Source organism: Leopardus geoffroyi, chromosome C3 (genome assembly GCF_018350155.1).
Source record: "Leopardus geoffroyi isolate Oge1 chromosome C3, O.geoffroyi_Oge1_pat1.0, whole genome shotgun sequence".
NCBI classification, from domain to species: Eukaryota; Metazoa; Chordata; class Mammalia; order Carnivora; family Felidae; genus Leopardus; species Leopardus geoffroyi.
The window spans coordinates 90,027,675-90,039,694 of NC_059338.1; the positions used below are offsets into that span (position 1 = coordinate 90,027,675).

The 12,020-nt window shown below is 39.0% G+C and overlaps 1 protein-coding gene across 5 annotated transcripts in view; it reads right to left on the minus strand.

The window, feature by feature from the left end:
• Positions 1 to 12,020, minus strand: part of COL14A1 (collagen type XIV alpha 1 chain) — a 213,351-nt gene that overhangs the window by 169,813 nt on the left and 31,518 nt on the right. The gene's annotated exons all lie outside the window — the stretch shown is intronic.

The following is a 12,020-nucleotide window of genomic DNA, read 5'->3' on the forward strand; positions in this document are numbered from 1 at the left end:
GAAGACTAAGTGAAAGGGAACAACGGGGTGGACTCAAACTGCAACACTGGCTCTTTTGGGACCTGGAACCTAACAGTTTCCCTACTAAAACATACATTATCAGCTCTCCTGTGTCTCCAGCTTGCTGACTGCAGACCTAGGGACTTCTTAGCCTCCCTAATCATGTGAACCAACTCCTTATAATAAATATAAGGAGATATATAGATATAAATATATCTTTATATCTATCTATCTATCCATTTATCTATAGAGATAAAGAGGGAGAGAGAGATATAGATCTCGATAGGCATTGATATAGATATATAGTTATTTAGTTATTAAACTTAAATATATATAGTTATTTATTGACTGAGGCAAACAGTTGTCATTGTTTCCTTTTTTTACAATAATAAAAAGACTTGCCATTTAGTGACCACTTTCATCAGATGCTTTCTTTGTGTCTTTTCCATTTAAGCCTGATATTCATACTACAAGGCAGGTGTTCTCACTCCATTGAAAAAGAAAGGTTAGAAACTTAGAAAAGTTAAATAACTTGCCCATCATCACACACTGAGCAGCTGGAAAAGCTGAAATTCAAATCCAGGACCGACTCCAAGGGCTGAACCACTTAGCCATTGTGCTATGCAACTCCTTTCACAGAAGAGAAGTATTTGCAAGGAAGGAAGGGGGAAAGGAAGGGAGGACAAAGGAAGGAAGGGAGCGAGGGAGGGGGGGAAAGAATGTCAAGCCTTGCCACTAAAAAGAACATGACATCAAAGTCATACTGACTTGTCCTATATCCAACCTGGGATGAATGATACCATGACAATTTGCAGGTATGTAAAGCCCAATCCCTGAACCAGAGCCAAAAGAGCATTTCAGCTGTCATTCAGAGCCCTGCATCTTAACAGTAACTGACAATCCCATAAACATCACATTCATTACATTTCTTCTCTGCTCAAAAGCTGTAAGAGACCCGGAGAAGACACTACAGCTGTCTTCAAATATTTAAATGACTGACATACAAAAGGGGGATTAGGAGTGCTCTGTATGCCCACAGGAGACGGATTCAACTCAATTCAAGAAAGAACTTTTGGGGTGCCTGGGTGGCTCAGTCGGTTAAGGGTCTGGCTTCAGCCCAGATCGTGATCTCACGGTCCATGGGTTTGAGCCCTGTGTCAGGCTCTGTGCTGACGGCTGAGAGCCTGGAGCCTGCTTCGGATTCTGTATCTCCCTCTCTCTCTGCCTCTCTTGCATTCGTGCTCTGTCTCTGTCATTCAAAAATAAATAAACGTTAAAAAAAATCTTAAATAGGGGCGCCTGGGTGGCTCAGTCGGTTGAGCGTCCAACTTCGGCTCAGGTCATGATCTCACGGTTCGTGAGTTCAAGCCTTGCATCAGGCTCTGTGCTGACAGCTCAGAGCCTGGAACCTGCTTCGGATTCTGTGTCTCCCTCTCTCTCTCTGTCCCTCCTCCGATTGTTCATCCTCCCCCCCCCCACACACACACCTCAAAAATAAATAAATGAACTTAAAAAAAAAGAAAGAAAACACTTTTTAACGGTCAAGATTTCCATAGATACTGCCTTGGGAAAGACAGAGATCCTCCACAGATCTCTGTCAATAAAAGCAGGTGCAGGTCAACCTTCAAAGGCATGACCGAGGAGTCTCAACCAACCTCTCAAATGATTGACCTAAATGGCTCTCAAAGTACCTCCCAATTCTAAATTTTAAGATTATTTCTTCCCTCCCTCACCTACCAAATTAAACCTAAACTATTCATTGTACTCTTCAAAACCTTCCATAATTCAAATCCACTTGACCTATCCATATTTATCTCACTCTTCATCCCAATAAAATTACCCTTCTTTCTCCGCAAAACAGTTCCATCTCTGAGACTTTTGCCTCAATTTTTATCTCTCCACTTGCCCCCCACCATTTCTTCCCACTACCTTCTCCAAGCTTTACTTACCCCAATGCAAAATACCTAAAATAGGTTTTACTTACAGTGAAAATATATGGTCCTTTTAAAATACTTTCATATAGAGTTTACTCTAAAAGTTATTTGTACAATTACCTGGTTATTTCCTGATTTTTCCAAGATAATACTGACCCAAGAGAGGCTATTTCACCTTACTATCTTGGTTCAAAAATAAAACTTGCTCAACCTCAGAAGCCAGTGTATTACCTTCTCTTTTATTTTCACCTCTGTAGATAGTACGACATGATCTGGGTATGTGTTTACTTTGGTTGTTGCTTTTCTGAAAAATTGCAATAGCTCAATCATCCCTGTAATTCCAATTCATCCATAAAGAACAGATCCTGACATCCTGCAATTTCTAAGGTCGAAACACCTGCTCAACAGGACTGCAGGTATAGAAATAAGATGTTTAACACAAAATCCTTAGACAAGAAGGAAGGTATCGATCACATGAGTCCAAGCATTCCTAAGGGGGACAGACTGCCAAAATCTATAGCAGTGCCCATAGTGGTGCCCGATGGAAAAATTGTCTGTGTGTGTGTGTGTGTGTGTGTGTGTGTATGTATGTATGTGTGTGTGTATATAAAGTGTGTGTGTATATTTATATATGTGTGTGTATGTGTGTGTGTATACACACACATACACAGACACACACACACACACACATTACTAGCTCTTAAAAATGAGGACATTTGAAAACTTATTTAAGGAAAAACTATGATTTCTTACCACTGGAGAATTCACAGGCTAAGAATGGTAAAAGTTGCTGGAGGCCAACAGCCCACAGACAAGGTGTCAAAATCCTTCTAAAATGGCTTATTAAGTAGCGGGGAGGGGAAGACTAAGAAAATTTGAAGTATATTGAGAGGCGAAGCTCATCCCCTTGCCCTCAGGAAATCTTGTCATTTCATGTACAGGTATAACGTACTTTGCAGGTGTTCAATGATTATTTTCTGAGTGACTGATTCTGCCTCATGTCTCTCTGAATTCCTGAAAACATGAATTGTAATGCTTCACATCAAGGAGAAAAACAGAAATCAACTTTCTGCCTTTTTGTGATAAAAACATTCTTTTCATTAACGCAGTTTTTCTTAATCTTCTCCACAGAATTGTGACTCTCTCCTTGAGTCTCAAAGAAGCCACATCCAAATATTCAACAAATAGTTGTTGATCATGTAAGATACTCTATTGCATTCTGTATGCTATTTTCTCCTTGGAATCGAGACATTAAAATAATAATAATAAAAATAAATGGAAGGGTACCTGGGTGGCTCAGTTGGCTAAGCGTCCGACTCTTGATTTTGGCTCAGGCCATGATCTCATGGTTTGTGGGATTGAGTCCCGAGTCGGGCTCTGTGCTGACAGAGTGGAGCCTGTTAAGGATTCTCTCTCTCCCTCTCTCTCTTCCCTACCCCTTCTCTCTCTCTCTCTCTCCTCTCCAAATAAATAAATACACTTTTTAAAAAAGGAAATGGAAAATGGGGTAGAACCTGACATTCCTTAAGTGCCCAGGCATGTCATATATGTGCTAGCATTTCATTCTCACAACTAGTCATATGCTTATTTTGACTACTATGCTGCTTTTTCCAGTGAAGAAACTAGGGCTTAGGAAGGTTAATGGAGTAGTCCTCCCTTATCCATGGTCCTCCTTTATCCCTGAGGTCAACTCGGTCTAGGAGAAGACGATCATCCCTCTGAGGTATCATCAGAAGGTCAACAACAGCCTATCACTTCATTACACGTCATCCCCTTCCCTTCATCTCACCACGTGGGCGGCCATGCTATCATCACACATCGTCCCAGGAAGAAAATGAGAACAGGACACCAGGGTAATTTGGAGAGAGAAAGAGAGACCACATTCACAGCACTTTTATGACAATATGTTGTTATAATTTTTCTCTTTTATTAGTAGTTGTTGTTGATCTCTTACTGTGCCTAATTTACAAATTAAACTTTATCATAGGTGTGCATATATAGGAAAAAGCATCAGATGTAGAGAGTTCGGTACTGTCTGTGCTTTCAGGCACCCACTGGGGGTATTGTAACGCGTCTCCTGCAGATAAGGGCGCACTGCTGTGTGCCGAAGGTTGCAGACCTAGGTAACAATCCAGGGAAGATTTTACATCAAGAGATGTTTGACCACAAAGCTTGTGTGCTGTATTCTAAGTCATAGTGATCTCAGTAAGTAAAAGGGAAAACAAGATGGAAAAAGGAAGGTTCAGTATGGGAAGAAAAAAGTATTCTGATGAAAATGTTTTTTATTTCTTCTCTGAAACCTCAGGCTGGGAAGCAATTCATATCACCTTCTGACGTCTCCTCTGAGCATGTTACACAGACTCCAGAAACCTATGATGTGTCTAATGTCTCGTGCTTCATAGACTATCTTTGCTTGTTCTGTGCTTCCATGAAATGCTACGAAATGCTTAGAGCGAAGTGAGGAGAAACAGGGCCATAATTATATCACAGCTTTTCTATTACACAGTTGTAACAGATCAGGATTTATTTTAAAATTAATACCATAATTCTTTTCTTCCTCAAACACAGGTCACCAGTTTATTGAGCAAGCTGAACTTGCTAAACTTCTCAACCTTTTTCTTAGTGAATTAATAAATAAAATTACTTAACATCATTTTTTAAAAAGAGTGGTGTATCTAATATACAAAAAACCCCGAAGAACATACCACAGCACGCAGCTAGTTCTCTGTCATTTAGAAATGGCTTCAACCAGTCCCTTCACCCCTCCTCATTCCGATTTTGTCTCTCAAGGTCTTATCTTTGACTCTGGTCAAAGATTCCCCAACACGATTCAGGGTATGGCTATCCATTTACGCTCTTCACAATTCTTTATCTTCCATTTGATCACTTCTCAAATCCAGATATTCTCTTTTTCATAGTCTCTCAATCTCTTCTTCTCTCATTTTTAATATTTCTATGACTTTAATAATATTGTTTATTTTTTGGGGCGCCTGGGTGGCGCAGTCGGTTAAGCGTCCGACTTCAGCTCAGGTCACGATCTCGCAGTCCGTGAGTTCGAGCCCCGCATCAGGCTCTGGGCTGATGGCTCAGAGCCTGGAGCCTGTTTCCGATTCTGTGTCTCCCTCTCTCTCTGCCCCTCCCCCGTTCATGCTCTGTCTCTCTCTGTCCCAAAAATAAAAATAAACGTTGAAAAAAAAAATTAAAAAAAATAATAATAATAATATTGTTTATTTTATAGTCTGTATGTAATCATTCCACAATTGAAACCCCCGGGATTCTGAGACCACCCTTTCTGTGTCTTCTGATTGTTATTCATAGCACATGGTTTACTTCTATGCTTCACAAGTTTGGATTCTGAGCTCTTTCTTGGCATTGCTGTATCTGTGGCAATCTTTGGAATTTGAGTCATACATATGTGCCTCAAATGTGATTTTGTGTTTACTTCTGCCAGGTACCCTACTTTTACTAACGCTGAGCAATTTTTTACATTAATCTCTTGAATGGAAGGTTCCCAGAGCATGTGAGGAAGGTAAGTTTGAATGCTTAATTTGAACATGGTATGGGCCCATCGTTATGAATTCTCAAGACATTTCCCCCCACTCGGCACAGGCACAGATAGACAGAGGTGCTTCCTCAAATTCTCTCTATGCTTATGAGCAGAGATATTCTAGTCCACCCTAGTGCTGTTGCTGGTATCCACTGTCTAGATAATAGTAATTATAACAATAATGAGAAAAATGAAAAGGATTCAGAGAATAGTGAAGCACAAGAAGGAAAAGGAAGAGGAAGAGGAAGATCTACAGAGCATGCTCTGGGGGTCAGACACCCTCCTAAATACTTTAATGCATGAATTCCAGCCCACAACCTAACTCCAGTGTCCAGTTTATGAATGGACCCAATCCATTCCCTCTAATCTCTAAGAGTAAAGATGGATCCAGCATTAACCCACACACCCCACCCATTCTCCCATACTGTGGCTGATCTTCTCACTCCTGCCTTACCAAAATTCACATCCCCAACAGTCACACTCCTGTTGAACTGAACTCAGAATCCTGGGTTCGGCAGATCTAAGACACAGAATAACTGGTGGAAAAGGTGTTAACATTTCAAATTTATCTGTTAACAGTGAGCCCAGAAATCATGAAACTATTAATGGGAAATAGGTGGTCCTAGTAATAACATACCTTCAGAACAATCATGAGCCCTGGCTATTGTTCAACCATAATGATGATACCCAAGGCAAAACTGACTCTTCTCCAAGAGTGCTGAGTCCCTACCAGACTACATGAGTGGACTGAGGGTAGAATCCTTTCAACTGTGATCACTAGTTAAGTCTCAGTGCCTAACTCAGTGCTCAGCACTAAGGGGTAATCACCAAACCTCCTCTATGCATTTATTGTTAAATCAATAACATAAAAGTTTGGTCTGTGATTATATTGATTCATGCAAATTATACATTGCACTATCAGTAGCAAATACTTATGTAGCACTTACTATGTTCTAGGCACTTCATGCATGCTAACCAATTTAGTCCTCACAACTAAATTTTGGGAGTTGTCATGTTTCAGATTTTAAGAGGTCAAATGTGATTGTAGGAGAAGTAGGATCCATTGAAGGTTTATATATAAAAGCACATCCTATGCAATTCTTTTTTTTAAGTTTATTTATTTATTTTGAGAGAGAGAAAGAGAGCATGCATGAGAGAAAGAGTGGGGGAAGGGCAGAGAGAAAGGGAGAGAGAGAATCCCAAGCAGCTCTGCCCTGTCAGTACAGAGCTCGATGTGGGGCTCTATCTCACAAACATAACCTGAGCCAAGATCAAGAGTCAGACGCTTAACCAGCTGAGCCACCCAGGTACCCCACCCTATGCAATTCTTATTGAAAATACCAACACAGACCAGCACTCCTCAGAAAAGCGATAAATTACTCAGTTCATCAAGTGATTCTGTTCCAGCACATTCAAAAGCAAGGAACAGCGATCATTTTATGAAAAGGGCAGGGTAGAAAATCTTTTAGTCTTTGCAGGTCCTATGATACTTGTTCTATCTGCTCAACTCTGGTTTTGCAGGAAAGCAGCTATAGACGGTATGTAAAAGATTGAGCATAGCTGTATGCCAATAAACCCTTATACGGTGTAAGAAAACAGGGGATGCACTTGGACTGCGAGCCACAGTTTGCCAATCGTTGGAAGAGTAACTTGTGCTCAGCTCATATTTTTTCCTAAGAAAAAAAAAGACTTTACCTTTACCTTCTCATTGTAAAAAACTTAAAATAATTTCTTTTTATTAAAAGAAAACAAAGAGGGTCAGATCCTTTAAAAACCATTAAGAGGGGGGGAAAAACTTTATGTGACTTTTCCTATCTGTTTCATAATCTTTTTCAGTTGGGCTCTGCATTCTTGTTCAAAACACCAAAAATAACTGAAGAAAGCTGTTTGGACAATGGAGAAATAGCTGTTGAGGCAAAAATGCCAATATTATGCTTAAAGGCAAATACCACTTTTGCTTGGGAGTTTGCTTTGGATTATTGAAGAAACGTACAGTAGATTGAAAACACGCAACTATTTCACTGCACAGCAACTTCTGTTAAGGCTCTTAACCCTTGAAACTAAAATTCTAAATTATGTGAAATATGTCTGATTGTATCTCAGCCACTATCAATGTCAACTCTTGTACCAAAAATTGTAGACCATAAATAGAACAAACAGCAACACGGTTCAACGTGAATTCTGGGGCTAGCACATTTAGAAGAGGGGCTATGGCAAGTGGTACATTAACACTTGGGTGGGGAAGGCCTTCTGGTTGCCAGTGGGCCCCATGAACGCTCCTCCTCAATCTCCTGGGAGCCCTAACTCTGGCCTGGACTGTCACCACTGTTTACAATTTATGTCTTAAGACAATTCTCCAAGGCCAGTGCCCTCAGAATCCACACTGTCTCTGCACACACCTCACAGGAGCCCCTGCCTAAAAGAGGAAGCCATCTTTGTTTCCACAAAACTGCTGAGAGTGTTTGCCTTAGCCCATGTCCTGATCACTGCAATAAAGACCTTGAAACAGCTTCTGCCTGACAGTGGGCTAAGGGAAGGTCCTTCCATAATCATGTTTAGTGAGTAAAGCAAATGCTTTGCTGAAGGACCAGTCCTCCAGATGTTCATTTACAGTTATCAACACATGTGTCCACATTACTCTTACTGTTTCATTGTCCATTTTCCTATATTTAATTCACTTCATTTAATCCTTGATTTTAGAAGGGCAGGAGGAAGGGGAATCAGGGGAAAAAAATGAAGAACTTAGGATATTTAGTAATATCTAGTTATACCTAAATTCTGGGACCAACTCTAATCCATGGATGGAAGATAGATCTCACCTTGAGTGCCATTCTTTAAGCACTGCATGGTGAAGAATGCTAAGCTAAAACTCAGCTAAGAGCTTACATGTAGAATCCTCCATAAAAATATTTACAAATCCCTCTTTTCAAAAATGAATAGGAAAGACAAATCCAAAACTAATGAGTTTGGTTACTTAGAATGGGTGAGTAAAGCTAGGTAGATGAAAAAAGGGGACTGATACTTCTTTTGAGTGTTACCTTTTGTATAATTTTTTTTTTGCTCTTGGAACCACATTAGTGTTTTACATACTCATAAATTAACCTAGCTGTATTAAAAATGAATAACAAAACCACAGTGAATAGGGAAGAAAAGAACTAACCTAAGATCCTTTTGAACACAGATGTTTGTTTTATTGTAGACCCACACTAAAGGCAAATATTGAACTCTAATTAACATATTTTTTACAGTGTGTATAGATTAGAAATCCTAAAATGACTTTTATGACTGAGCATATAAGCAGATATATTTAAGATTTTGGGAGCCATGTTTCCCAAATCCCTTGCAAAGGGATTATAAATATGGAAAGGGGAGGGGCTAGAATGAACCCCGTGATAGTCTAAAGTAGATACAAGTTGTAGCTTTAAGACAGATGATAGATAAACAGAGGAGTGTGTGTGTGCAGTGCATGTGTACTCTCAGCTAAGAGGACCTAGAAACAATAACAACCTAGAAGCAATGAGCACATCTGGTGCCCACATCTTGGTATCTAAATACCATTCTATGAAAAGAAACCAGAATTTCTTGAATTACTGATTGATTTCAGAGCAGGACAGAAAAAATACAAGAAGACTCTGCAATGTAAGGTTGGTGCCATAAAGTAAGAAAAGCTTAAAGAATGATAGGCATAGAGCACAGCTTGAAATAGCTCCCACTGAACAAATCTGGAAGAATTTGAGCATCAAAATAAATAATGATAGTAATGGATTTTAATCCATCCCATAAAATAAGAATCCATGAGTCCATTTTGACACAAATAGACAAATATATGTGGGCAAAGGGAAAGATAGCCCTTACAGTAGAAAGCCAGCTAATATACATGTAAACAATGGAGTGCAGAAAATTACCATTTTTATAAACACTATAGTAGTAACTGATTGAGGCAAGAATCATCAATGAATGTTAAAACAAGTGGGTAAAAATTTAATGAGAAAAGCAACATATGCATAGTCTCAAAAATCTCTTCTCACAAATTATTTATTGTAATGAGAAATATATATCTGATAGATTTCATATCAACCAGGAATTTGCAAGTCAAGAAGTTCAGCTTTAATACTCATATAAAAACAAGACCTTGCATGCATTCTATGTGGGCGGTTGAAATTGATACTTCCCAAGTAAAGGAAGCACCCTCAAAAGGCTATACCCTTAGTGAAATGATGGACTAGAAAAATATCTACTTTCCAACAAGGGCAATAACAAAGAGTTTGTATTGGCCTAAGCTCTATGTGGAAGAAAAGTGTCTCTCCTATGAATTTGTAACCATGGACAAATTCTGAGTGTTCTAAGACAAGAAATTAACATAAATAGTTACTACCTAAGGGTACCTCTCTGGAAAGGCACACCCCTAAACCATACTGTGAAGAATTCCCACAAATGAGCTCACAAACCAATGTGACACATCAAACAAGAAAACAAGCACCATGAATGAAAACCAGCATAAAAAAAGAAAAGAAGAATTTAGCTCCAAAATATGTTAGATAATATAATTATTGGGCTCAGAATATAAAAGAAATATTTTTGAAATATTGTAATAATTCAGGGTGCCTGGGTGGTTCAGTCAGTTAAGAGTCTGACAGTTGGTTTCAGCTCAGGTCATGATCTCATGATTCATGGGTTCAAGCCCTGCATTGGGCTCTGGGCTGGTGGTGCAGAGCCTGCTTGGGATTCTCTCTTTCCCTCTGTCTCTGCCTCTCCCCTGCTCATGCTCTCTCTCTGTCTCAAAATAAACTTACAAAAAATTTTTTAAAGAAATATTGTAATAATTTTTAAAGCACTAAAATAGAACAAACTACCATAAAAATTATTAGCAAATTTATTAAAGAACTAAATACAATTTCTAGAAATGAAAAATTTATTCATTGGAAAGTACACATTAAAAAGCAGATTTGAAAAAGGAAAAGAGATAATTAGTGCACTAATAGAAAGGCAAAGGAAGTTATCCAAAATGTCACTGATAAAGTCACAGAGGTAGAAAATATGAAAATGAAGAGATATAGATCATTGGAGGAGACTATCTATGATAAATCTAATTTAAATACAGAGAAAGAGAGGAGAGAAAAAGGAATAGATAACTGAGAAAAAAATATTTGAAGCGCTAAACGGTAAGTAGTTTTCTTTTTTTTTTTTTTTTTAATTTTTTTTCAACGTTTATTTATTTTTGGGACAGAGAGAGACAGAGCATGAACGGGGGAGGGGCAGACAGAGAGGGAGACACAGAATCGGAAACAGGCTCCAGGCTCTGAGCCATCAGCCCAGAGCCCGACGCGGGGCTCGAACTCACGGACCGCGAGATCGTGACCTGGCTGAAGTCGGACGCTTAACCGACTGCGCCACCCAGGCGCCCCCGGTAAGTAGTTTTCAAAGCTGGTGAAAGATAGAGCTCTTAGTTCTGGGAGCACAAAGAAATCTGTAACTAGGTTATTATAGTGAAACAAGAGAACACCAAAGAAAAAGGGCAGAATGTCTGAAAGTCATCTGGAGAGAAAAGAGAAACTACCTGAAAAGGAATAATATTTAGACTAACAACAGGCTTGTCAAAAACAGGAGCCAGAAGATAGTGACACATCTTCTAAATAACCGGAGATGACAGCTAATCTTTCAACACCAAGTGGGAGGTGAACATATTTTTGTATGAATAAAATTGAGTTTACCAACAGAGATCCTCTCTCTGTATCAGAGATACAAGATGGAATGATGAGCAAATAAATTCATAAACATGGGAAATCTTGATATCTGGACAAACCCTGACTGTTAAAATAAAAATTATTTTAAACTGCATACTTCATGAGGCAAAAAAAGAAGATAAATGTAATGTATCTGCCTTGAGTGGTGTAAAATACAGGAGATGGATAGTTGAAGTTAAAGTATTACAGAATTTTGTATTGGTTAGGAAAAAGTAAAGATACGGATTAGTTGTAGCTTTTGATTTTATATGTATGTTAAAATTTAATTATAACCATACAAAAAATACAAAAGGACTTTAAGTCCAGCAGAGGGGACTTTACTTAGATGCCTGTTATGTATCAGAAATTACTAGATACTCAGTTCTAGATACTGAGGAGTCAGTGAGGAGCAAAAACAGACAAATCATTGTTCTCTCAGATCTTACAGTCTAGTGGAAAAGACATTCAAATTATAAGTAAATATTAAAAAAAAAAAAACAAATTATAAGTAAATATAAAATGCTATGAAGGAAAGCTAGTTGTTGTATGAGGGCATGTGAAGAAGGAGATCGAACTGAGCTTTGCAGGAAGAAGAGGACGTATTTAAGCAGCATAGTGATGGGGAGTGTATCTCATGCAGACAGTGCAGCAGAGAGAGACCAGATCTTTAAAGGATCTGAAAGAGAGCCGGCAGGGCTAGAAAGCAGTGAGCTGTTAGATGAGGAAGGAGAGGAAGATACAGGTAGGTTCCAAGGGTAGGCAGGGCTTGGAGGTCTAGTTAAAAATTCTGGCCTGTATCCTAAGAGCAGTTGGAAG